Consider the following 26,302-nt stretch of genomic DNA (forward strand, 5'->3'; position numbering starts at 1 on the left):
GGAGCTGTGGTCAGCCGATCGTCTACGTTTGTGAGATTCCTTTTGTGGTACAGACAAAGAGTACAGTTTTGGATCTCTGTTCGTAGATGTGGTTATGAACGATCCCGTGCGCTCTCTCGTGGGTTCCAATGACGAAAGGAATCCGGCATCCCTGGAAGTACCCGGGGTCCCCCGGTTTGTATGGGATGGTATCGTGGGACGCTGCGGCGCCGTGAAAACCTTCGATTCCGAATGGCGCCGTGGTTCTGTACGGCTCTCTGATGCCGTGCTGCGTTTCGGCGCCGTATGGAGCCGAAGGGAGGACAGTGTGTTGTGTCAGCGCCGTGCGGCCTGTCTGCGCCGTGTGGTCTTTCGGCGCCGTGTGGATGTTTGGCGCCGCACGACTTTCAAGCGTGCTATGGGAGTGTGGCTCCTTACGGGTCTTCGGCGCCATGAGAGTTTCCGGCGCCGTAAGGACTTGCAGCGCCGTGTGGCTGAGACGGTCCACGTGTTGTTTAGGGGCAGTGTCTTTAGGCCTCTTGTCCTTCGGCGCCATTGTACGCTCTTTCGGTTTCGGCGCCGTAGCGTCTTGAACGGACGGCGCTGTACCCTTAGGTTTTTGAGCCTTGTGGCGCCGTTTTTGCAGCTCCTGTGCCGTTCCCTCCGTAGGGCGTGTTGGAGTGGGGGTGAGTGTCGGCGTCAAACGGCGCACACTCTCCGTTTTCCTATGAGGCGATCTTCCCCGCTTCGAATCTCGGCCGGACATCGATTGAGTCGACGATTTTTGAATTTGAAGGGTTGCAGGGCCCTGCTCCCCTGTAATGTGGCTATCGGAAAGAGCCTTCGGAGCCGAATATTTTACCTTCTTCACCGGTCCCGGTGAAGAGTGGGCCTCAGACGCTTCAGGAGTACTCAAGAGCTCTCGAAGTCTGTAGGCCCTTTGTCTTTTCGCCCTGGGGGACATTTTTGAACAAAAAGCGCAATTAGAGACATCGTGCGCGCTACCAAGACATCGATAGCATCTGTCATGGCCATCCGTGACAGACATCACTCGATTGCAGCGGCAGCGCTTAAAACCTGATTTCGACATTGAGGAAAGTTGTAGCTCCGCGTGCGATCCCGCGCGCGGAAAAAACAGACTGAGGAGAGTAGGTCTGCCTACGCGGGAACACACACACGCAGGCGCAGAGGATACAAAAATCAACCTCTGCTTTATCAAGCTCCGCCTCCCGGACCTGATGGACAGATCCCATGACAGCATGGCTAATTCAGCCCTGCTATCGACGGGAAAAAAGTGCTACACCGCCTCCCGGGTGCTCCTCTCTGTCACTGCAATATAATTTGTACCCCGGTATAGCACTATCCTATTGGTTATCCTCTTTCCACCATGATTCTAAGATGCCAATTAAGTCTATGTCATAATTCACTTCTATACACTCTAATTCTCTCATCTTATTTCTTAGACTTCTGGCATTAGCATACAAAGATTTCAAAGTGAGTTTTTGTTTGTATTTACATTCTGCTTTTCAGTTGACAGGGATAAATTGGAATCTTTTAGCTCAGGTGAGTTTTTAATTATAGGCACTTGGACTACTCTTCTTATTTTGGAACCTCTCTGTTGGGATGCCCTAACTCTAAAGCTTCATTAGTATCCTTTGAAGATAACTCCCTCCGAACCATGCACTGCTGAGTGACTGTCGGCTTTCCCTTTTGTTCTAGTTTAAAAGCTGCTCTATCGCCTTGTTAAAGGTTAGCACCAGCAGCATGGTTCCACCCTGGTTAAGGTGGAGCCCATCCCTTCGGAAAAGACTCCCCCTTCCCCAAAAGGTTCCCCAGTTCCTTACAAAACTAAATCCTTCTTCCCTGCACCATCATCTCATCCACTCATTGAGACTCCGGAGCTTTGCCTGCCTCTGGGGACCTGTGCATGGAACAGGGAGCATTTCAGAGAATGCTACCCTGGAAGTTCTGGATTTCAGCTTTCTACCTAAAAGCCTAAATTTGGCTTCCAGAACCTCCATCCCACATTTTCCTATATCGTTGGTGTCCACATGTATCATGACAGCCAGCTCCTCCCCAGCACTGTCTAAAATCCTATCTAAGTGACGCGTGAGGTCTGCCACCTTTGCACCAGGTAGGATTGTTACCAGGCAGTCCTCACGCCCACCAGCCACCAACTATGACGGCCGACCTAACCCTTCCCTCCTTGGCAGAAGCCCTGGGAGAAACATCCTTTGTACGAGAGGACCTGGAGAGCAGGTCCTTGCTACAGGATCATTTCCTGCTGCACCAGGTTGATGCTCTCTGATCATGAGACCTTCCTCCTCCAAGGCACCATCACCTTTGTGAAGGTTCTGGGAGCTGATGCAAGCCAAATGGTAGTGCCTTGAACTGAAAATGGCATCCTTCTACTGCAAATCTCAGAAAATGTTGATGGCTTTGCCTGATCAGTATGTGCAAGTATGCTTCTGTGAGGTCCAAGGAGGATAGGTATTCCCCTAGGCGAACTACCACAATTACAGTCCTCGATGACTCCAATCAAAAATGGGGTATATTCAAGTACTTGTTTACTCCTTTTAAGTTTAGTACCAGCCGAATTTTGCTTTCCTTCTTTGGCACAATAAAATACATCAAATATTTTCCTCTTCCTTGCTCCTGCTTCGGTACCAGGACAATGGCATCCAACTGTAGCAACCTGTTTATTGTCCTCCAGACCTCTTTTTCTTTGAACCCCTGCACGGGGATCTGATATAGCTTTTGCGTATTGGAGTTTTCAATTCCAATGCATAGCCTTGGCGAGCCACCTCTAGCACCCTTTTCTCATCTGTGTTACGGGCCCACTCCTTGTAGAATATTTGTAGGCAGCCTCCCACAGGTAGTATCGAAGAGTGGTTTCTGCATTTGTCAGAATGCCCTTCTACTTACAGGTGCTGCTCTGAACTTACCCTCGCGGCTTCCCTGCCTACTGCCTCAAAAGAACCGCAACCACCCAGCAGACCTAGCCCTCTGGGGTCCCCCCTTGATCCCGGCCTTTACTGTGTGACCTCCCTCAGATGAGGTTTAAAGCCAGGGCCCCTAACTATGTGCTTCTTGTCTTCTGGCAGATTCTGCAGCTTTGACTCCCCAAACTCCTTCACCATTGTGGCCAGATGTTCACCAAATAACAGGTTCCCTCTGAAGGGCAGCCTGGTCAACCTTGCTTTGGAGGCTGAATCTGCTGACCAATTTCTTAGCCATAGCAACCACCTCGAGATAACTGCCACGGCTGTCTGCTTAGAAGAGATCCTTATGATGTCATATAGGTGTCCACCAAAAAGGCTGCTCCTGATTCCATGAGAATCTATTTTGGGACTCCCTGATCCTGCCCTTGCTGTAACCAACAGACCATTGCACTTGCTATGTAGCACATGCAAATTGCTACTTGCAGGGCTAAGCAAGCCAGATCAAAGGATCTTTTTGTAGATGTGTTCAGCGTATGATCCTGCGGATCCCTGAGAGCTACCCCTCCTTCCACTGGAATTGTGGTTCTTCTTGAAAACACTGCCACAGCAGCATCCACCTGAGGTATTTTAAAGAATTTCTCTCTCCCTTGTAATGGATACAGACCTTCAGTGGTTCTAAATTTTTTTAGCACCAGCTCCAGAGTGTCCTACTCCATTGCCATCATATCTTGAACTAGCAACTGTACCCGTTCTAAGCCCAGGCAGCGAGCCTTTTTATTGGCACATATGCTCTTGTATGGAAGCGTTAGCTGAAAAGGAAAAATTGTTTTCACCCAGGGCAAGGGACGTGGAGGCACATTTGTTAAAGCCAGGGCTGGCAAAGTTTATTTACCAAGCTGTCTCTCACACTCCCCCACACCCTCTCTCCTCTTTCACACACACATTCTCTCTCACCGGCATCCCCCTCCCCTCATATAGGCTCCCTCTCTCTGAAACCCACACTCAAGCATCCCCCCCCACCCTCTCTTACCTCCCATGCGCTCTCTCATACCCTCCCTACCCCCTCTTACCAACCATGCTCTCTGTCACCCCCCTTTATCACACACACATTCTCTCGCACAGGTATCCCCCCCCCCCCAATGCTCTCTCACACCCTCCTGCTCTCTCTCACCCTCCCCCACCGACACACATTCTCTCTCACCGGCATGGTGCGGGACCCGCGCCGGTCGCGGCAAAGATGAAGGCCCGGCGCGCCGGTCGCGGCACACGGGGGCTTTCCATTTTTGCCATAAGCAGAAAATAGCAGCGGAGACCCCGGCATGCCGCAAATGGAGCGCGTCCCGCAGCACACGCACCGTTCGCAGCGAAGATGAAGGCCCGGGCGCGCCGATCGTGGCACACGAGGGCCTTCCCTTTTCGCCGCGAATGGAGCGTGTGCTGCGGGACGTGCTCCATTCGCAGCACGCCAGGGTCTCCTCTGCTATTTTGTGCCTGTCCCGTGATGGCCGCTGTCCTTCCGGTTTTGAATAGTCTTTCGGAGAGGGAGGAAATCGGCGAGGTGAGGGAGGAAATCTGCAGGAAGGAGGAATTCTGCATTCCGCATAGCGCTGAATTCCCCCAGAAGTACCTCTTATAGCTGATGTTATGACATGGCTGCTGTACGGTGTGTTTGAGCCGCCTGCGCCATCTATCAGCGGGCTGGGGAACATGCGCGAGCACTGACGGACACACTACCAAGCCTGATATATTATGGATGGCCGAGTGCCACACGAATGTTTTTGCTGGCTTCTTAATACTTGTAAGGACTGGGTTACCTTTGGGCATATCCTCTTAGCTGCCCCTCCTCCAACTGAAAAGCCTTACAGACTTTAGAAATGAGAGCACTTGTCTCCTGCTGTCTAAACAGCCTATCCGCAAAGTCCTTGATCTGTGAACGCAGTTCTCCCTCTTCCAACTCCTCTTCCACTTCTGATTCCTCAGCGGAAAAGATTTCCTCCCCTAAGGGGCTGGACCCCAGAGAGAAATTCTCCCCTCAGGTTCCCAAACTGCACTCTTCCTGGAGGGACTTTGCTTCTTGTTCCTCGGGCCTTGGGGCTGAAAACTCTGCTGCCCTTTTAATTCTAAACAGGCCTTTGCATCTTTTTAATGAAGTGCACTGAAAATTCTGGGTTCCTCAACCCTTCCAAATCCAGCAACCTCTGCTTCCTGCCCTGGCTCCTATATAGGATGATATTTGCAAACCTGATGTTCCCGGGGGCCTTTGCGCTGGAGGTACTGAGCGCGGTGGACCCGAGGTTATGACAATAACGTTCCCCTTGCTATTGGGGACTATGCTGCCTTTTATCCCCATCGCAGCTCTTGCAAAAGGAACCTGCGATACTTGGCGTGCACCATGCCCCACACCACCTGCACTTCCTCCCCTTCTCCAAACTGGGACTCCGAGGGCTTGGGGAAACATGGGCTGAGTCCTCCATTAAGCACAGCTTCTCCACGTGCTGGGAAATACCAAAGCAGACACTCTGATTGCCCCAGGGGTAGAGAAGAGATGACACTGCTGGCTGTCCCTGCAACCGATCCCCTGCCTCGCTCCCAGCCTACCAGAAAGGAAAGCTACTCACTCCCTGGGCAGTTAAACTCTGAGACCCACTTCTGTCCTTTTTTTTTTTTTCCTGCCAGACCTTCTGCCTACCATCTGCTGGAGGCAAAGGATTACTGATACCTCCTCCAATGGGAGTGCGTTATATATAGAGAACACGTAAAGGCAAAAGAATTGGTACTCTGCCTCTCTCTGTTGGTAGGAGGGAAAAACCCCATCTGTCTGGACTGGTCTACTTATGTGAAGCCCCCTAGTAATCTGGCATACTATCTTTTCATTACTTAACATGAAAGACTTGAGAGCTGAGCTACAAAATGCTCAGCAATATCTGACAAAACAACCAAAATAACATGCATTAGAAAAGCTATGCCAATACAAATGAAAAAAATATAAACAGACAAATTTTGTCTCATCTTAATTAGTCATTACAGAATATTTCTGTATGCAGGATATCCATGTTAAGCATTCTAGATTCATCTATAATACAAATCTGAATGCCCATAAGGTATATACTTAGTAATTCAACTAAGAAGACACAATAAAAATAATCATCATATTTCTGGCCTCTTCTATGTTATCAGAAAGACAAAAGAGCTTTTTGATTAAAAAACAAGTTAAGTTTTCCAAACAAAAAAAAAAAAGATGACGGACATAAATGAGAACTGGTAACATAAGCAGAAGGCTCCACTAACAAATTAGAGGAGATCAATGGGTGCACTGAACCATGAGAGTTGTAACTAGAGACTACAGGATGGTGTGTATGGAAAGTGAAATGATTACATTTTAAATTCAACACTTGCTTGTAAATATTTAAATGTTAACTTTCTTACTCATTGATTTGTACATTGGCTAATTCCTCACTATACATATGCATCTTTTATTAGTATTTTTATTCAGTGACGTACATCAGCACTTTCTAGGAATGACAGAATTAAGACAAGAGGTTATATATCTCGGCAAATGCAAGCATAAAAAGGATAACATCAGGCTCTCTACTGGCCATACAGAGCTAAATAAACATCTCTACTTATACAAATGAGACAAATTATTGCATGAAGGCTACAAAGCACTCATTCATCGACCCTTGGCAACAATTCTTGTTAATGAGAAGGAACAGTTTGGTGCTCCTGTCCAGGCCGGGAACAGAGGCCGTGATAGTGAAAACGGAAGCGGTCTGCAGCTCTCTGCCACAAGCCATCCCCTGAACCAGGGGCTTCCCAAACCTGTCCCCGGGATAAAAAAAACTGCATATACTGGGTCTCCAAGACATGCAAATTCATCTCACGTATATGCGCTGTAAATATTGCGGGGGGAAAAATACCATAGGCTGTTGGAGAGCAGCAGGACAGATTTGGGAAACACTGCTCTAAACACCATCAACTCCCCAAACATCAACCCTATGCAGCAGCAGCGGCGGTCCTACACCTGTCAGCCAGCGCCGCTCACCGTGCTGGGGCCCATCCTCATACCTAATTTACCCCGCCCCCTAACCTCTTCGAAGCCCGTTGCACGCCATATAACGGAGGATACATTAAACCCGGTATGTACAGTTCCAGAGACGCGGGAATGAGCGGGACCCAGGCGCCTCCTCCCCCTGTCCCAGCGCTCGTACTTGCCTCTCCGGCCGCCGGCTGCGTGCGGAAGAGCCCGGGCTGCGGCCACCGTTCGCTGGGGACCCGGACACTCTGTGACTCGTCTCCCTGGCAACAACGAAGAGCGCCTGCGCATGGGGTACAAGCCAAGGCCTGATCGACGGACAGGAGTGGGGCGTGCACGATTTCCCTCTCTCGCTCTCTGGCAGGTGCGCGATGACGTAGGGCGAGGTTGGGCGCAGTCTCCAGGAGGGGGCGGGGTGGAGTTTGTGGCTTTGCTGATTTGGTAGCGCTGCGCACCTTTTCTCTTTGTAAAGTTGTATTTCATCCTTTTTTGCCTTTTCTTTCTTCTTACAATAGACCTGGCCTTCTCCCAAAAGTTCTTCTTTTCACTCTGCTCTCAATCCTTCCTGTCTTCCCGGTCTTTTCTCTCAGTCCTCGCTTTTCTTAATCTGAGCTTCCCGTCCTCGTTTCAGTCCATTATGCCACCACACGACCCCTTTTTCTCAACTGCTGCCCTCATGTCGTCTATCCAGGTAGCCACGAAATGGCTTGGTTTATTCATCACATAACTATTGGCATGACAGTTTCACATATGTTGCCAAAGTAATACATAAAGTGATTTCAAATAAAAAGGGAAACAATTACAAAATAATAGAAACTAAAATTACAGGGTATAGAAAAAACAAAAACTCGAGCTTTGCTGTACAGACAGTAACTGTTAGCGTGATTCACGATGAGAAGCGAGTTAATGTCTGCACCATGTAACTCAGGAAAAGGGGATAGGGTGGAGTGGAAGACGATGGTGGGAAGGGGAGGGAGAGGGTGTATTTGTAGAAGTGGCTTATGGCAATGAAATGGGCCAGAGGCGTCAGTAGTCCAAAAGGAAGGTGGTGGAATTACTATACACAACGGCAGAAAAAGGAGTGATTGGTGGGAAGAGGAGGCAGTGGAAAAAAGACATACTCCTCTACAACTAGTCCAGACAAGTGGATCAACAGGATTGCTAATGTCACCCTTTATAGGTATCTGCAGATCTCAGCCTCCCAGTTTTCTGTGTCTCCAGCAGAGAGTAGGCGAGAATCTCCTGATGTGGACTGTGACCTAGTAAGCTAAATAGGAATTTCCTTAGCGTTTGTGTAGGTCAATCCCGAGTGGGTTAGGCACCTCTGCCAGCAGATAGAGATGGAGCAAAAGCTGACATCATGGCTATATAGTCCCACCCCGACATCAGCCCTCCAGTATTCTCCATCTCCAGCCGATGGTGATGCATTTCCTTTCGAGGGATTGCCTGTGAGTAAAAAAAAAGAAAAGAGGAAAGAAGTTGGAATGGAGATGTCTAAGTAACACCGCTTGCCTCCTGAGGTGATACCATGTGGTCCCTCCCTCAGTAGAGTGACTCAGGTAGCCTTGTCTGGTGTGGACCTAAATTCCAATTGATTACATGTCGAGAGAGGCTTGGCCCTAAAGGCTTTAGCCCTCTCCCCCCTTAGCCGGGACCCATTCCTAATCTGAATGAGGGAGAGCAGAGCTCAAGTTAAAGTTTTTTAACTTTTGGAAAAAAAAAGCCAAGCGATAGCAGGAGTAGGGTCTGTTTCCTCAGCGTTCGGCTGTCCCCCTCACGTCTCTAGGGAATTCTGTGAGGTAAGGAGAGATTGCAGGCATGGCAGGTTGAGCAGCCATTTGGCTAGACCCCACTTCCTCCCATTTTGGCACGTAGTAGCCCGTGGGGGTACTTTTGCATGCTTTTTTGCTGCAAACCGTCGGCGTGCACTTACACATCCAGGAGTGTGCCCATTCTTATTAGTGCATGCAATTGGGCATTCTTCCTTCTGGATGCACATCTTGTGCGCCCTGTTTAGGCATCAGTCCTGGGCATCCAGTTTGGGCGTCCATTAGGACAAGTGGCCTAGGTGCACGGTCTTGGACATACATTTTTTGTGCACTCATATTAGGCATGTGTGTACGTGCGGAAAAGCTAGGCGCAAGCCTTCATCGGGCTGTGCGCTTATAGTATGGCACCCACGGCGAAGAAACCTAAGCGCCTATCTATCTTTGCTGCCTGTTATATCAGAGCCATTCAGCTGGAGCTTTCCTTAAGCCTGTGTCAGTGCTGCCTGGATGCATGGGGAGATTTTCTTCCTTCTGATTTTGCCGACGATGGTCCATCTCCTCAGTTTGAGGGGAGTGGGACCAAGGGAGACACTGCAGGGGGTGTCTCCTCCCCGGTTGGTCCGCGAATCGAGTTCTGAGGGGACAGTGGCTCGCAGGACATCAGGTTTGGACCTATGGGGCTTGGAATGGAATCAGCCTCCTTTTCCTGGGTGGAATTCTTCCAGGGATTGCAGACATTTCTACAGGGCCAATCTGCTGAAACGGCAGTTCCTAGTAAGGTAGGTCCAGGTGCTGTGAGTGCTCCTCCGGCTGTCTCTACTGTCAAACACCGTAGCATAGTGGATTCTGACAGAGCTCAAATGCAGGTGGATCAAGATGATACTGATGATGTTGGTGTGGACTCTCCTGGTGAGAAAGGGGATATTCCCCCAGATTTAGAGCGTATAGAATTCTGCTACATTTCTTTCAGAGAGATGAGTTGCTAGATCTGATATCTCAGATCCTGAAGACCCTCTGAGTGGCTGGACTTGACTCCTTGGGGATGCAAAAGAAGAATCCTATTTTGGTCACCCTGCGCAAGGCTTCTTGTTTCTTTTTCCCTCTTAGATGCAATCCAGGAGTTGATTGATCTAGAATGGAATGCGCCAGAAGTGTCCTTTAAAGGAGGACGCATCTTAGCGGGTTTATACCCCTTGGATCCGCAGACCAGAGAGCAGTTGTGTTTCCCTAAGTTGAATGTGTTGGTGTGTTCTGTTATGAAACATGCCACCAACCCAGGAGAGGGAAGTGTGGCTCTGATGGATGCTCAGGATATGAAGATCGAAGCTATCCTGAAGCAAGCAGTGACAGTGAATTTGCAAATTGCTTCTTGTTGCACCTTGGTAGCTCAGGCTACCGTTGTCAAGAGTCTGGTGGCATCGGGTCCGATTTAGGACCTATGGTAGAACCGGGGGCCACCTTCTTGGCTGATGCAGGCTGTGAATTGGAACACACAGCTGCCAGAGGAGCTGCTTCAGTTATTGCGGCCAGGTGGCAGCTGTGGCTGCGCAACTGGTCCGAGGATACTATTTCAAGTCCAATCTGACTAAGCTGCCTTTCAAATACTTACTTTTGTTTGGCAGTGAATTGGAAAAAATGGCAAGTAAATGGGGAGAGACCGAGGTTTGGCATTTGCCAGAGAATAAGAAGCCAGTTTTCCGGACTTCTCAGGTGAGTGGCCACTCTTGAGACTACTGGCATTTTCGGCCTTATAGGGGAGGTTTTTCCAAGAGACCCCCGTCTCTTCCGCAGATCTGTCTTTTTGCTCCAAGGTCCTCAAAAGGATACAGGCTCTGGATGCAAAGCACTTCAGTCTTCCCAATGAAGGTTTGTGGGCTCACCTTATGGTATGGGAGATAGGCTGTTGTCTATCCTGGTTTTATCTCAGCTGGACCCAGATTACTTCGGATCAATGGGTTCTTGAAGTGGTTTGGAATGGCTATGTTCTAGAATTTCTTTGCATTCCTCCAGATGCCTTCATGGTCTCTCCATGCTATTCCCTTCAGAAGAGGGTAAAAGTGGAAGCAACATTACAATGTCTGCTGATTCTGTAAGCGGTGATTCCCATTCCAAGAAAGAACGGTTGTTTCGTCCCATACTGGATTTTAATGGCATCAGCTGACATCTAAGAGTCATGCATTTCACGATGGAAATGATGCACTCTGCCATAATGGGGGAATCGTCAATGGAGGGCCTCTGTCTTCCCATCTGGACATGTCCTGTTTCTTGCTGGGAATTAAACATCTTTGTCTCCCGTCATGGCTTCCAGTTCCTTTATGGGATCTTAACTTGGTCCTTGAGTTCTTGGCAAGTCCGACTTTTTGACCACTGCGTGCTCTTTCCTTGCAGCTGCTCACTCTGAAGACAGTTTTTCTGGTGACAGTCTGTTTGGCCCATCGGGCCTCTGAGCTGCAGGCTCTTTCTTGCTGTGAGCCTTTTCTCCGTATGACTCCAGGTGCGGTTCAGCTTTGGACTGTGCCTTCCTTTTTGCCCAAAGTGGTTTCGGACTTTCATTTTAATCAGTCCATTTCTCTGCCTGCCTTGGACAGGGACAGAGATGAAGCTGAGTACTGCCTTTGCATTCCTTGGATGTCAAGCGTCATTTACTGCGGTACTTGGAGGTGACTAAGACTGTTCAGAAGTCTGATCGCCTGTTTGTGCTCCATGGTCGAGGTAAGCAAGGAACACCAGTGACAGGGGCAACAATTGCCCGCCGAGTTAAGGAGATCATTATGGCAGTCTATGTAGTTGCTGAGGTTGCCTTACCAAAGGAGATTAGACTGCATTCCACGAGAGCTCAGATGGTATCGTGGGCGGAGCTTCTTTTGTTGTTGCCTGCTGAAATTTGCTGAACGGCGGCAAGGACATCTTTGCATACTTTCTCCAAGCATTACCACTCGGATGTGAAGACTAGAGAGGATGCTGCTTTTGACCTGGCGGTTTTGACTGGGCTGCTGGCAGCCTCCCGCCTTTTTCAGGATTAGCTTTTGTACATCCCACTCGTTGGGATTGACCTACTCAAATGCTAAGGAAGGAGAAATTACTACTTACCTGATGATTTCCTTTCCTTTAGTGAAGGGTAAGTCAATCCCAGACCCACCCTCGGCTGCTGGATTTGGATTTTGTGATTAGCTTTCTTAGGGCAAATGATGCAGATTATGATTCCTGGTAGGGATGTGAATCGTGTGCCCGATCGTTTTAACGATCGGGTTCGGCTGGGGGGGGGGGCGGGAAATCTGATTGTTAGAGATGTGAATTGGGATCGGTTCCGATTCCAATTCACATCACTAATTTTTTTTAGTGAGGCCCGCGGCCGATAAAAAAAACCCCACCCTGACCCTTTAAAATTACCCCCTTAGCTTCCCCCACTCTCCCGACCCCCCCAAAAACTTTTTACACATACCTGGTGGTCCAGGGGGGCCGCGGGGAGCGATCTCCCGTTCCCAGGCCATCAGCTGCGCTAAAACAAAAATGCTCCTATCATGTGACAGGGGCCGGCCAATGGCACGGATACCCTGTCACATGGTAAGGGCAAAGGGCCATCAGCGCCATCTTTATGAGTGGCAGCCGATGGCCCGAGAGCGGGAGATCGCTCCCCACGCCCCCCCGGACCACCAGGTAATTTTAAAAGGTTTTGGGGGGGGGTCGGGAGGGTGGGGGAGGCTAAGGGGGTCGGTTTAAAGGGTCGGGTGGGTTTTTTTTTTATCGGGCCATCGGCGCCATTTATATTAGTGGCAGCCAAAATGGCGCCGATGGCCCTAGAGCGGGAGATCGCGCCGGGACCCCCCCCACTGGACCACCAGGTAATTTAACATTTTGGGGGGATTCGGGAGGGTGGGGGAGGGTAAGGGATTGGATTTAAAGGGTCGGGGTGGGTTTAGGGGTTGTTTTGGTGTGCCGGTTTTCTCGCCCTCCCCCCAAATAATTCCCGTGCCCAATTTAACGATTTTTGACGATAAATCGGGGGAATTTGTATTGTATCGCGCACTCTAACAATTTTTGACAATTTAAAAAATATCGACGATTTTTTTAAATCGTCAAAAAACGATTCACATCCCTAATTCCTGGTCTTCTTTGATAATTAAGAGCTTCTCTAGCATTTAGGGGCCAATGCAATACAGTGCGCTCAGCTGAGCACACTATTTAACCCGCAGTTGGACGCGGGTTGTATAGGCGCGACCACAGCTCCTTATGCTATAAGGGGATTAGCACCTCCACAACGCGTGTCCAACACGCTGAGAAACTAATAGCACTAATCACATGCAAATGCATGTGAATGAGGCTATTAGTTATTCACTCCAAATGCAAAAAAAAAAAAAAGGTGCGTCCACTGCGTCCACTTTTGCGCTCAGAAATTAAGACCTGCCCGGAGCAGGCCTTAATTTCTGAGCACCCAAAAAAGTTGTACAGAAAAGCAGAAAATACTGATTTTCTAAACATCTTCCGACTTGATATTGTGGTGATATTAAGTCGAAGGAACGAAAGATTTAAAAAACTTTTTAAAAAAGTGCCGGTGGTCAGGTTCAGGAAATGGATACTCAGTTAACCAGTGTCTATTTTCCGAACCTGTGGCTGTGTGCTGATTAGGAAAACGGACGCCGATAAATTCAGCTTCCGCTTTCTAAGCTGGCGGACAGCTGACCACTCACAGGCGCCAGTTGTCAAGGAGGCGCTACCCCTAATTAAAATATTACAAGGCACCCCCAGCGCATTATTTTTTGCATCGGCCCCTTGATTTGCTAGATATGTTCCTTCTTTTGGCTGAGCTCAGTGTTCCTGTTGGTTGAGAAACATGAATGGTTGCCTGTTGCTAATAATGTTTAAGTTTAATCAGGTTTGTCCTCAGGTTGGCTTTTCCAGAGAATACTGGAGGGCTGATGTTGGGGCGGGACTATATAGCCTTGACATCAGATTTTGCTCCATCTCCATCTGCTGGCAGAGGTGCATAACCCACTCATTGCTATTGACCTGCCCTTCAGTACCTAGAATATGAGCATTGAAACAGAATAGGAATGTTGACCCAGCAACTGTAGGCCTATATTGTAAACCGTTGTGATCTGATTTTGGAGCGACAGTATATAAAACGACTAAATAAATCAAATAAATAAATACATAATTTCTGCATTGCAGCCTCGCTCCTGAGGTGAAAGACTCACCTGGCCCCTGCAGTGAAAATATGCCTACTGCTGTTCCTTGTGACCTTGGGGAAGTCACTTCACACTCAATTGTCTCAGGTACAAATTTAAGTCCAGATTTACTAAGGCTTTTCTCCCATTCTGTGTCTATGGGAAAAATGTTTAAAGGCCCGCTAGTGCCAGACTGGGAGGGAACTGGTGTAGGCCCGCTGGGAGGGAACTGGTGTAGGCCCGCTAGTGCGGGCCTACACCAGTTCCCTCCCAGTCTGCTCCAATTAAAGAGCGGACTGGGAGGGTACTTTCCTATCCCCCTACCTAACCTTCCTCCCTTTTCCCCTCTCCTCCCCGATCCCTAAACCTATCTTAACTATCGTAATTTATTTTTGTTTTAGAATTTACCCACTCTTCCACGTGGCTGGGCAGTTTTTTAAATGTGCTCGACGTGCGCATGGCCCAGCAATGCACATATCCCACAGTTTTTGCACGTGCCAGGCTTTGAAAATTTGGGCTTAAGGCCCTTAGATTGTAAACTGTTGCGCTCAGGGGTGGACCCTTGTCCTGGGGCAGAGATGGAACACCTCCTGAAAGGGAACAGGAGGTAACTGCCCCCAGGGGGCGGAGCACTGGAGGAGACAGAGGCTAGGAAGAGCTTCACCACTGGAAGTCCGAAGTCCCCCCGGGAGGAGCCTGTAGGGACCTGGACCACTTGGACTTAGGTGGGCCTCGCAGGGTCTCCTAGGAGAGTGAAAGTCCGGCGTGCCCACGGAGACAGGGGGAGCGCAATCGGGTTCAAGGATGGCAACTGGAGCAGGGAGAACCAGAACAGAGTTGGTGATGACAAGGCGAGGAACAGAACATACACAACACGCTCAGAATAGTTTCCAGATGGTCAGTTTTTAATATACATCAAGTAATTCATATATGGCAACTCCACTATATATAGAATGATATTTTTTAAACTGGTCCCCCGACTCGGACCCCGTGTTTCGCCAAGCAGGCAGCGTCGGGAGGGACAATTTTTAATGGCACCAATCTGTAAATACAAACAAAGGTATAATACAACCAAACATATTATAGGGCCAGCCAAAGGAAAAATTCTTAACAGTAAAACGTAATGCATAATACACATACCGGTGTTCCAGGCTGTATTACTTCACAGGGAGCGTGTATAACTTACAGCATAGAGAGATTTAAACGTTGACAACTTTTGGTGCGAAACAACGTGCCAGTCAGAGAGGCAGACATCTCATCCAATCAAAGATTCCTTCGATTCAGGTGAAGTGACTCCATTCAAGTTCCATATTTAGACCCTTTGGAGCAACAGTGTCAAAAATGTAAATCCACCTCTGTTCTTTTCGTATCAAAATATCAGAATAATTCCCAACTCGCAAGGGAGGCGTGATCACGTCAAGTACAAAGAACTTTAAATCTGATATCGAGTGAGATAAATGAGTCCAATGTTCCACAAGTGGTGCATTTTCCCGATGATTTTTAATGTTCGAGCAATGTTCTATAATGAGGGTTTTAAACATGCGAGAGGTTTTTCCCACATATAGTTTATTACAGCAACAGCTGATTACATATACAACCCCTGATGAGGCACAGTCCGATTCACTGTTTAATGAATACGTTTTCTTTGTGGTCGGATTAACAAAGGACGATAGTGTAGAAGTGTGTGAACATACAGAACAATGACCACAAGGTCTATGTATTCCCATACTTGGTGAGACATTCTGAAAATTATAACCTGAGTGTACTAAAGCATCTCGGAGATTTTTCCCTCTTCGGTAGGTAAACCGGAGTGGGCTATGAAAAAACTCCTCAAGTGACAGAGCAGTCCAGTGTTTCCTAATGATGTTCATAACTGTCCTACTAAGTGTTGGAAAAGATAGAATACAGTTAATTGATGGAGCTGAAGAGCGGTCCTGTGGCAAAAAAAGTAAATCCCTATTAATGTATAAAGTCCGTTTAAAAGCCTTCTTTAGTACTTTCAACGAGTACCCTCTCTCACAGAACCTTAACATCATCTGCTTAGCCTGGTTAACATATTCAGCCTTAGTAGAGCACAGCCAGTGCAGTCTCAAGAACTGACCAGTAGGTATATTCTTCTTTAAATTTCTAGGATGAAAAGTGTCAAATGTAAGGAGGGTGTTTCGGTCAGTGTCTTTCCTATAAATTGAGGTAAACACTTCATTATTTTCAAGAACAACTAAAATATCAAGGAACGGTACCTGATTAGAGTGAATATAAAAATTAAATTGTAAATTGGGGTTACAGCTGTTCAACCAGTCAACAAACATAAAAAACTGATTGTCCATACCTAACCAGATCAACAGTATATCATCAATATACCTCAACCATAAATGTATATGGGGCGACCACTCAGATGTGTATATGAATTTTTCCTCAAAGTCTGTAACAAACAAACAAGCCAAACTAGGGGCCATAGTCCCACCCATAGCCATTCCTTTGATCTATTGAAAAAAATCTAATTTAAACATGAAATTATTTTCAGTCAATGCTAAACGTGCTAAACTCAGTAGAAAATGGGTAGGTACACGAATATGACCAGTCCAAAGATTGAGTGTCTTTTCAATCACTATCAGGGCCTCATCTTGGTATATTTGTGTATAAAGATATTATATCCAAAGTAACCAGAAAGCAAGACTCAGCTGGAAAAACCATATTGTTTAAGATAGAGATCAAATGTGAGGAATCCCTAACATAAGATCTACTCAACGGAACAAATGGTCTCAAAAATAAGTCCACAAATTTAGATAAAGGCTCCAAAACTGAGCCTATCCCTGATACAATTGGTCGACCCGGTGGGTCTTTTTAGGGTTTTATGTATTTTGGGCAAAGTGTAAAAAACTGGAATAATCAGATATTCTACTACCAAAAATTGTGCCTCCCGAGCAGTGATGTATCTGCAATCAGCTGCCTCCTGTACCAAAAATTTAATCCTTTTTTGTAACTCAGTTGTTGGATCATGGGGCAGTGGGCAGTAAAATATAGTGTCACTCAATTGTCGAAAGACCTCTGTTTCATAGTCAGATTTATTCATAACAACCACCCCACCCCCCTTATCTGCTGGTTTTATTACCACGTCTAAATCATTGGCCAGGGATTTAATAACATTACTTTTTTCCTTTGATGTTATAAAACTTATAACCCTGATTTTTATTTAAATTGTCCACCTCAGAGCAGACTAATTTTTCAAAAACAATGAGGGACGGATCTATCGGACCCGGGGGAATCCATCTTGATTTAGGATACACTAATGATAAATCCTGGCATGGTGGAGAATCAGAAAAAAACGCTTATATTTTCAACATTCTGAAGAATCGAAACAAGTGAACTTGTGTATCAAAAGAATTGAAGGTCATTGTGGGAACAAAAAACAAACCTTTTGCTAACACTTTCATGTCAGTGTCTGTAAGACAACGAGATGAAAGATTAAATACTATATTGGTCTCAACATTATTCACTGCCAAGGGTCTTGATAGTGATGCGTCGATCGAGTGACTCTTTGAGCTTGTGAAGGTGGGAATTGTCCGCGAGAGCGGGTATTTCGAATGTTCCGAAAAGGTGGTGCTGGGTCTAAAAAAGAAGCAGAAGGCAAAGAAGAAACTGGTTCAGAAGGTGGATCAACATTGCGCGGTATTGTCATTCCCATATGCTCTTCTCGATTTTGATTGGAGCCCATCTCCTCTCCTGATGAGTCATCCGAGGATGACTGAGCGAATGTGACAGATTTCTTTGAGATTCGATTTGTTGACATCCATGTGTATACGTAGCCTTTTTTATAGTCAAATTCGTCCCTTTGGAACTTCCTGTATTTAGTGGCTTTTAAATCGCTCTTAAATTTTTCTGAATTCCCTTTAAACTCAGACAATTGTTGGTCAAATTGTTCTACTGATGAACTGCTCTTAATCACTTCAAACTGCACTTCAGGTTCGTCTTGAAGTGTTGTGGTCAACTGCTTTGTGGTCTCAATAATAAGGAGCATAAGATCAAATGAACACTTGTTCAAGATCTCATTCCAGCGAGTTAAAAAATCCTTATTTTCCACATGTAATCTTGGCTCCTTTTGGATTCTGAGACCCTGTGTAATTCATCTAACTCGATAATATTCAATAAGTGTTGCCGCATGTAATTCTGCGCATGTCAGCCTCTTCTGTAAGTTAATGGCGTCCAACCATGAAACAGGAGGGTATGGAGCAGTAGAAGAATCAAAGAATGGAGTAACCGTCAAAACAGCATTAAATGCCTCTTCGGAGTAGCTGAATGTTAAGTCGTCGGCTGAAGTGCCCATCTATATGGCTCCAAAAACAACAGGAGAATCCGAGAATGAAATCTGCTGGAGCGGGTACTGCACTCAGCAATATCAGTACATATACAACAAGCGCAGAATAGTTTCCAGATGGTCAGTTTTTAATATACATCAAGTAATTCATATATGGCAACTCCACTGTATGTAGAATGATATTTTTTAAATGGGTCCCCCGACACGGACCCCGTGTTTCGCCAAGCAGGCTGCGTCAGGAGGGACAATTTTTAATGGCACCAATCTGTAAATGCAAACAAAGGTATAATATGACCAAACATATTATAGGGCCAGCCAAAGGAAAAATTCTTAACAGTAAAACATTGTAATGCATAATACACATACCGGTGTTCCAGGCTGTATTACTTCATAGGGTGCGCGTATAACTTACAGCATAGAGAGATTTAAATGCTGACAACAGAGGTGGATTTACATTTTGGACACTGTTGCTCCAAAGGGTCTAAATATGGAACTTGAATGGAGTCATTTCACCTGAATCAAAAGACTCCACTCTTTGATTGGATGAGATGTCTGCCTCTCTGATTGGCACGTTGTTTCGCGCCAAAAGTTGTCAGCGTTTAAATCTCTCTATGCTGTAAGTTATACGCGCTCCCTATGAAGTAATACAGCCTGGAACACCGGTATGTGTATTATGCATTACAATGTTTTACTGTTAAGAATTTTTCCTTTGGCTGGCCCTATAATATGTTTGGTCATATTATACCTTTGTTTGTATTTACAGATTGGTGCCATTAGAAATTGTCCCTCCCGACGCAGCCTGCTTGGCGAAACACGGGGTCCGTGTCAGGGGACCCGTTTAAAAAATATCATTCTACATACAGTGGAGTTGCCATATATGAATTACTTGATGTATATTAAAAACTGACCATCTGGAAACTATTCTGCGCTTGTTGTGTATGTACTGATATTGCTGAGTGCAGTACCTGCTCCAGCAGATTGCAAAGGCAAGGAACAGAACCAGAATCTGGAGATGAGGTCAGGCCGGTGAAAGGTCAGTGTCCAGAGGTCAGTCCGAGAGTGGTCAGGCAAGCAGGGGTCAGGTACCGGAGGTCAGACGAAGTCGAAGGCAGGCTGAGGTCTTGAGGCATGCGGCAGGCAGTCAGGCAGGTCAGGAACAGGCTGTGGTCTTTGAAGAAAGCGGCAGGCAGGCAGGTCAGGAACAGGCTGTGGTCTTTGAGGCAGGTCAGGAACAGGCTGAGGTTAGTACCAGTAAGACAGTCCGAGGGTACTACCTGGGAAGACAGACAGATGAACACAGGAACAAGCAGGAACAGGAACTAGGATGCAGGGACGAGTCAGGAACAGAACTGGAACAGAAGGATCCTGGAACGAGAGTAGGACAAGCAAGCACAAGTACTAGCGCAGAGGCAAACTCAGAGCAAACCGACCCGATTGCCAAGGCAAGGAAGTGAAGACAGGATTTCCTTATATCGGGGGATCAATCAGGGTGCGCCGTGGAGCTAGGACCCACCCTTGGCCCTTCCTGAGTCTGGGCATGAGTCCGGACGTGGCCAAGATGACCGAGGACGCCGAGCCTCGGCATGAGGCCCGGCGCGCAGTGGAAGGCCCGGCAACCGCCGCCGCAGGACGCCGGAGCCTGGCAGGAGTGGCAACTACCGTGAGGGAGGTTGTCCCGGAGCCTGCTGTGGGACCATGAAGGTGAGTAGGTCCGCACGCAGGATGGCTGCGGCAGGGCGCGTAACAGTACCCCCCCTTCTAGGCCTCCCCTTAAGCGGCTGTGGTTTCTCAGGGTATAGTCTATGGAAGGTCTTCAGAAGATCCTTATCAAGGATGTTTTGGGAGGGTTCCCACGAATTCTCCTCGGCCCCATGGCCCTCCCAGGCTAAGAGGTATTCCCACTTGCCTTGGCGTCGCCGGACATCAAGGACCTCTCTTACCTGGAGAGAAGTGTCAGGTTCTGTGGAGACTCGTGGAGCAGGAGGGTCTTTTACATGAGGGCCAGGAAAGGACCAACGGCTCCAACAGGGACACATGTTGTGGATACCCAATGAACGAGGTAGCTGGAGTTAATAAGAGACTGCTCCCACTCTTCGGATCATGGGAAATGGTCCGATGTATTTCGGAGACAGACGGTGAGAGGGAAGTCTCAGTCGAATGTGTCGAGCACTCAGCCACACTTTCTGGCCCGGTCAAAGAGTGGAGCAGGTCGTCTGTGAAGGCCAGAAGTGCGCTTGGCACGTTCAGCAGCTTGTGACAGTCACTGTTTTACCCAGGTCCACACTTGGTGAATGGTTTGAGCCATGGCTTGAGCCGCTGGAGACAGAACCGTCAAAGGAACAGGAAGAGGCAGTCGGGGCTGCTGTCCAAAGACTGCCTCTTCGGTGGCTACTGCGACATAGGTATTGTGCAACAGTTCAGCCCAGGGGAGAAGATCCGACCAATTGTCTTGCTGGTCATTTACATATGAGCGTAAAAATGTCTTCAAGGTCTGATTGGTCCTTTCGGCCTGCCCATTGGCCTGGTGATGGTAGGCCGACGTATAACTCAAGGAAATGTTGAATTTTCGACACAAGGAATGCCAGTATTTGGCAGCAAACTGTGGTCCCCGATCGGATACTATCTCCTTGGGGAGTCCGTGGAGGCAAAAGATATTCTTCAGGAAGAGCTTTGCCAGTTCCGGGGCTGAAGGAAGGCCCGGCAAAGGGATAAAATGACCCATTTTTGAGAAGCAGTTGATGACGACCCAAATCACCGTGTTATTTTGGGAAGGAGGTAGGTCAGTAATAAAGTCCGTCGAAATGCTGGATTATGGCTCTGTAGGTGCTGGGAGAGGCTGAAGCAAGCCCCAAGGCTTCCCTGTTGGTGGCTTTTGCTGGGCACAAATGGGTCATGAGTCCACATAGTTTCGTGAATCTTGCACCATCGTAGGCCACCAATAATGCCTTTGCAGCATTTCCAAAGTCCTGGCACGACCAGGGTGGCCTGCCAGTTTAGAGTCGTGAGCCCATTTTAAGACTCGTTCGCGTAGCCATCGAGGAACGACAGTCTTCCCAACCGGGACGGTGGTAGTTGCAGCAAGAGAAATACAAGCAGGGTCGATGATGAAGCTAGGGACTTCTGGAACGTCCTCAGGCTCGAATGACCTTGATAGCGCATCTGCGTGTAGATTCTTGGAACCAGGATGAAAACACAGTTTGAAGTCAAGCTTTTGAAGAATAAGGTCCACCAGGCTTGACAGGGATTCAAAAGTTGAGCCTCTTTGAGATGTTCGAGGTTCTTGTGGTCAGTGAAGATGGTAAACTTATGTTGCACCCCTTCTAACCAAGGGCGCCATTCTTGAAGCGCCAGCTTGACCACAAGGAGTTCGCAGTCACCTACGGTGTAACGTTGTTCCATGGGGGAAAACGTATGAGAATAGAACAAGCAGGGAGTCAGTTTGCCCGTGGAGGAGTGTTGACTCAGAACGGCTCCGGGCCGATTGTGTCGACTTCCACAATGAAGGGACGTTTGGGATCCGGATGAAAGAGACAAGAGCCGGAGCTGAATGCGTTTTTAATCCTCTGGAAGGCAGCAATTGCTTTGGGTGTCCAAACTCAGGTGTTGACCCCTTTCCTAGTCATAGCAGTGAGTGGGGCAACTATGGAAGAGTAATTTGCAATGACGCTCCGGCAATAATTAGTGAAGCCTAGAAAGCGTTGCAACACTTGAAGGCCTACTGGCTGAGGCCAGTCACGGATTCCCTGAAGTTTCTCTGGGTCCATGGAGAATCCACGATCAGAGATGATATATCCCAGAAAGGGTAAGCAATTCCGCTCGAACAGGCATTTCTCCAGCTTAGTGTACAGATGGTTCTCTCTCAGTCGTTGGAGAATGATGCGGACGTGTTCACGGTGGGATTCTAAGTCCTTAGAGAAGATCAAAATGTCGTTGAGGTATATATCTATGAAATTGTACAGGAGATCTCGGAAGATTTCATTCATGAGGCGTTGGAAGATGGCTGGAGCGTTACATAGCCCAAAAGGCATTACCACATATTCGTAGTGGCCGTCTCTAGTATTAAATGCCGTCTTCCAAATGTCATCAGGATGGATGCTTACCAAGTTGTATGCAACTCTCAGGTCCAGTTTAGAGAAGATTCGTGCACCTTCAAGGCGATCGAACAGTTCGCTGATGAGGGGTAGCAGATATCGATCCTTAGAGGTTATCGCATTGAGACCCCTGTAATCAATACAGGGACGTAGTCCACCGTCCTTTTTCTTCACAAAGAAGAACCCCGCTCCTGCGGGGGAATCAGATGGACGGATAAACCTTTCTCTAGATTCTCTTTAATATATTCCGACATAGCCTGAGACTCAGGCTGAGACAATGGATAGGTTCTGCCTTTGGGAGGCATAGTGCCCAGCAGGAGTTCAATAGGGCAATTGAACTTGCGTAATGGAGACAAGGTATCCGCTTTCTGCTTAGAGAACACATCGCTGAAGTCAGAATACTGCGGGGGTAACCCTGGAAGGGTAAAAGATTTAAAGACAGGTATCGGGGGGATACCAGATGCAGACAAGTCTTTTGGCATTTAGGGCCCCACTGTACCAACTGCAGGGACTGCCAATTAAACTGGGGTTCATGGACCTGGAGCCAAGGTAACCCCAGGATTACCAGATGGGTTGAGCGTTTTAGGACGTAGAAAGTTGTCTCTTCCTCATGGAGGGTACCTACAGTGAGATGGATAGCCACTGACTGGTGAGTAATGAGACCTGGAAGGTGTTCCCTCTGAATGGAGGCAATCCGAAGACTCGCCTTGAGGGGTTGGAGAGGTATCTTCAAGAGTTTGTCGATATTGTCCGTAATGAAACTACTGCTCGCTCCGGTATCGATGAGAGCAGTGGTCGCAAAGGTGTGGGCCTTGATACCCAGGGATACAGGAAGCAGAAGTTGAGGGCCAGAAACAGTTGCACCCAAGCTCGGGTCCCCCGCTGTCTCAGGCATTGCAGTTTCCCGGACGGATGGGGCAAAACTGCAGACGATGTCCAGAAGTGCCACAGTAAAGGCAAAGCCCCTCCTTTTGTCGTCGGAGATTTTCAGTTGGAGACAATCGCCCACGATTCACCTCCATGGGTTCTACCATGGATGTAGGTGATGGTACAGGAGTCCTCACTGGAGAGCTGGGTGCACTTGTGGGGCATACTGGAGGAGGGCATGGAGCCTTTACTTCTAGGCGTCTTTGCTGGAGGCGATGGTCAATCCTTCCAGCAAGAGAAATCAAGTCTTCTAGAGACTTGGGAGTCTCATGGACAGTGAGCTCATCTTTCAGAGCATAGGAGAGACCATCTAAGAAGATGGCTTGCAGACGATCTTCTTGCCACCCAAGTTCTGTGGCCAAGGTCCGAAACTCCACCGTGTATTCGGAGAGGGTCCTTGACCCTTGACGGAGATGGAGTAAGCTATGACTAGTGATAGCCATACAACCTGGGTCCCCGAAGGTCTGCTTGAAGAGGGCAGTGAAGTCAGACAGCTTGGAAAGGATGGGATCAGAACGTTCCCATAAGGGAGAGGCTCATTCCAGAGCATTCCCTTCTAACCAGGACAGAATGAAGGTGACTTTAATGATCTCCTGTTGCGACCGTCACTTCCCAACGGCTTCACTTCGCCTACCTTTCCTTTTCTGCGGCTCCTCCTGCTCTTCACGGATGCGTGGCTGCAGTGGCATCCACCTGTCGTCCTCTCCGGCATCCCCGGACCGGCTTGGGCACTGCCTCTCGCCATGTTCTATAGGTATCTTAGGGCGTGCGCATCGCGCGGCCCTCATTCTTATTTCCTCATTGGCGCGTTCCTCAGGGGCATCTCCCTGTGATGATGTCACCTGCCCGGATATTTAAGCCTACACTTTATTGCTAGCCGTTGAGTTCGCAAGGGGGATTCTTACGGATGGGATTCACTCTCCATACCCAGCTACTCTGCCTCTCCAACTTCCATTGGACTCTTTCTGCTAACGGGGTACCCACTCCTCAGGGGCCTCTTTGCTTCTTTCAGGTCGCTATCAGGTAACCGGTACTTGCTCCTCGAGGGCCCATGTTCCCTGACCCGCTGCCTGTATCTATCTCCTCTTCTACTTGGAAGAATTCGCTACAGACACTATCAGTGAGTACTACTATCATCCACTCCTCAGAGCTGTTTTCCTGGAACCAGGTACTCGCTCCTTGAGGGCCTGCTTCCGTTCCAGCACCAGTGCCATCTCCTACATGGAACCGCTGTGTGAGTACTTTGCCAACGAGTCTCTCTGCTAGGGATCTGGTACTCGCTCCTCGAGGGCCAGCTCTCCCTACCTCGAGGCTTCTCCATTCTTGGGACTCTGTGAATGTTCTATTGTACTCATTTTCTCAGTTCTCTCCACTATAGCACTGCTACCGGAGGAACCGCTGTTCCAGCACCCTGGGGAATACTAACCCAGCAGGGCTACACCTTCTACTCACTATTGCCACCTCTGGTGGCTTCTCAAACTGTCTAAATAAAGATATATCCGTGTTTGTGTGTCCGGAGCTGAGCCTGACCTGTGGCCTCTCACGGGACTTCCCCCCGTGGGCGTGGTCAGCTGCCACAGTGTCCAAGGGTCCACCCAAACCTCACTAATTACACCTTCAAAAACAATGAGGGTTGCAGTGCAAACTGCATAAAGCACTGATTAAGGAAACCACGACAGAAGCGTGGATCCCCATTATACCTGGGGGGTGCAGGAAGTGCCAGTGTTGATTTGGGAAGCATAGTGGCCGAGAGGCCCACCAGGTTGACCATTGCTGTATCTTGGAGCTGAGAGCGCAATTCTTCCACTGAAGAAGTCAGCGTCTCTAAAGCTTGATGATGTTTCACTGTGGAGGCCAGTCCTGGTAGGGCCCTGAAGGCGAGAGACTCCGCTGAGTCCATGGCCTTGGCAACCTGTTGCGCTCGGGGGTGGACCCATGTCCTGGGGCAGAGATGGAACACCTCCTGAAATGGAACAGGAGGTAACTGCCCCCAGGGGCAGAGCACATTGAGGCTAGTAAGAGCTTCACCACTTGAAGTCCAAGGTCCCCCTGAGAGGAGCCCGTAGGGACCTGGACCACTTGGACTTAGGTGGGCCTCGCAGGGTCTCCTAGGAGAGTGAAAGTCTGGCGTGCCCACGGAGACAGCGGGTGCGCGATCGAGTTCAAGGATGGCAACTGGTTGGAGCAGGGAGAACCAGAACAGAGTTGGTGATGACAAGGCGAGGAACAGAGCCAGAATCTGGAGACAAGGTCAGGCAGGCGAAAGGTCAATGTCCAGAGGTCAGTCCGAGAGTGGTCAGGCAAAGCAGGGGTCAGTCACCAGAGGTCAGATGAAGTCGAAGGCAGGCTGAGGTCTTGAGACAGGCAGCAGGCAGGCAGGCAGGTAGGTCAGGAACAGGCAGTGGTCTTTGAGGCAGGCGACAGGCAGGCAGGTCAGGAACAGGCTGAGTTCAGTACCAGTAAGACAGTCCGAGGGTACTACCTGGGAAGACAGACAGATGAACACAGGAACAAGCAGGAATAGGAACTAGGATGCAGGGATGAGTCAGGAACAGAACTAGAACAGAAGGATCCTGGAACAAGAGTAGGACAAGCAAGCACAAGTACTAGCGCAGAGGCAATCTCAGAGCAAACCGACCCGATTGACAAGGCAAGAAAGTGGCCTCCGGCACAGCGGCCATTTGCCGCTGTGTCGGAGGGTTGCGTGCCAGCCGGGAGCTAGCATGCACAACCTGCGCCTGCCCCTAGGCAGGCGCAGCAGGTAAAATAATTTATGGGGGAAGGATTAGGACAGGGATATATATTCGGACATGGCTTTATTTTCTACCACGGAGAGGGGGTAGACCCGTCCTTTGGGTGGTTCAGTGTTAGGCTTCAAATTGATGGCGCAGTCATAGGGTCTGTGTGACTGTAGTACGTCTGCAGCTTGTTTGGAAAATACATCTTGAAAAGATGCATATTGAGGCAGCAACCCAGGCATCAATGAGGTAGTTGGCATGCAGGGTATAGGAGCGATCTCCATCAGACATTTACCATGGCAATCTGGATCCCAACATGAAAGTTCCAGAGTGGCCCAATTCA

The 26,302-nt window shown here is 48.4% G+C and overlaps 1 long non-coding RNA gene across 1 annotated transcript in view; it reads left to right on the forward strand.

Annotated features, from left to right (window-relative positions):
• The first annotated feature begins 7,245 nt into the window (after window positions 1-7,245).
• Window positions 7,246-26,302, forward strand: part of LOC115085071 — a 68,498-nt gene continuing 49,441 nt past the window's right edge. The window contains exons 1-2 of the long non-coding RNA XR_003854705.1: window positions 7,246-7,318; window positions 13,893-13,996. This is a non-coding gene — a long non-coding RNA (uncharacterized LOC115085071). The remainder of the gene's footprint in view (window positions 7,319-13,892; window positions 13,997-26,302) is intronic.

This window comes from Rhinatrema bivittatum, chromosome 2 (genome assembly GCF_901001135.1).
Source record: "Rhinatrema bivittatum chromosome 2, aRhiBiv1.1, whole genome shotgun sequence".
In the NCBI taxonomy this organism is placed as follows: domain Eukaryota; kingdom Metazoa; phylum Chordata; class Amphibia; order Gymnophiona; family Rhinatrematidae; genus Rhinatrema; species Rhinatrema bivittatum.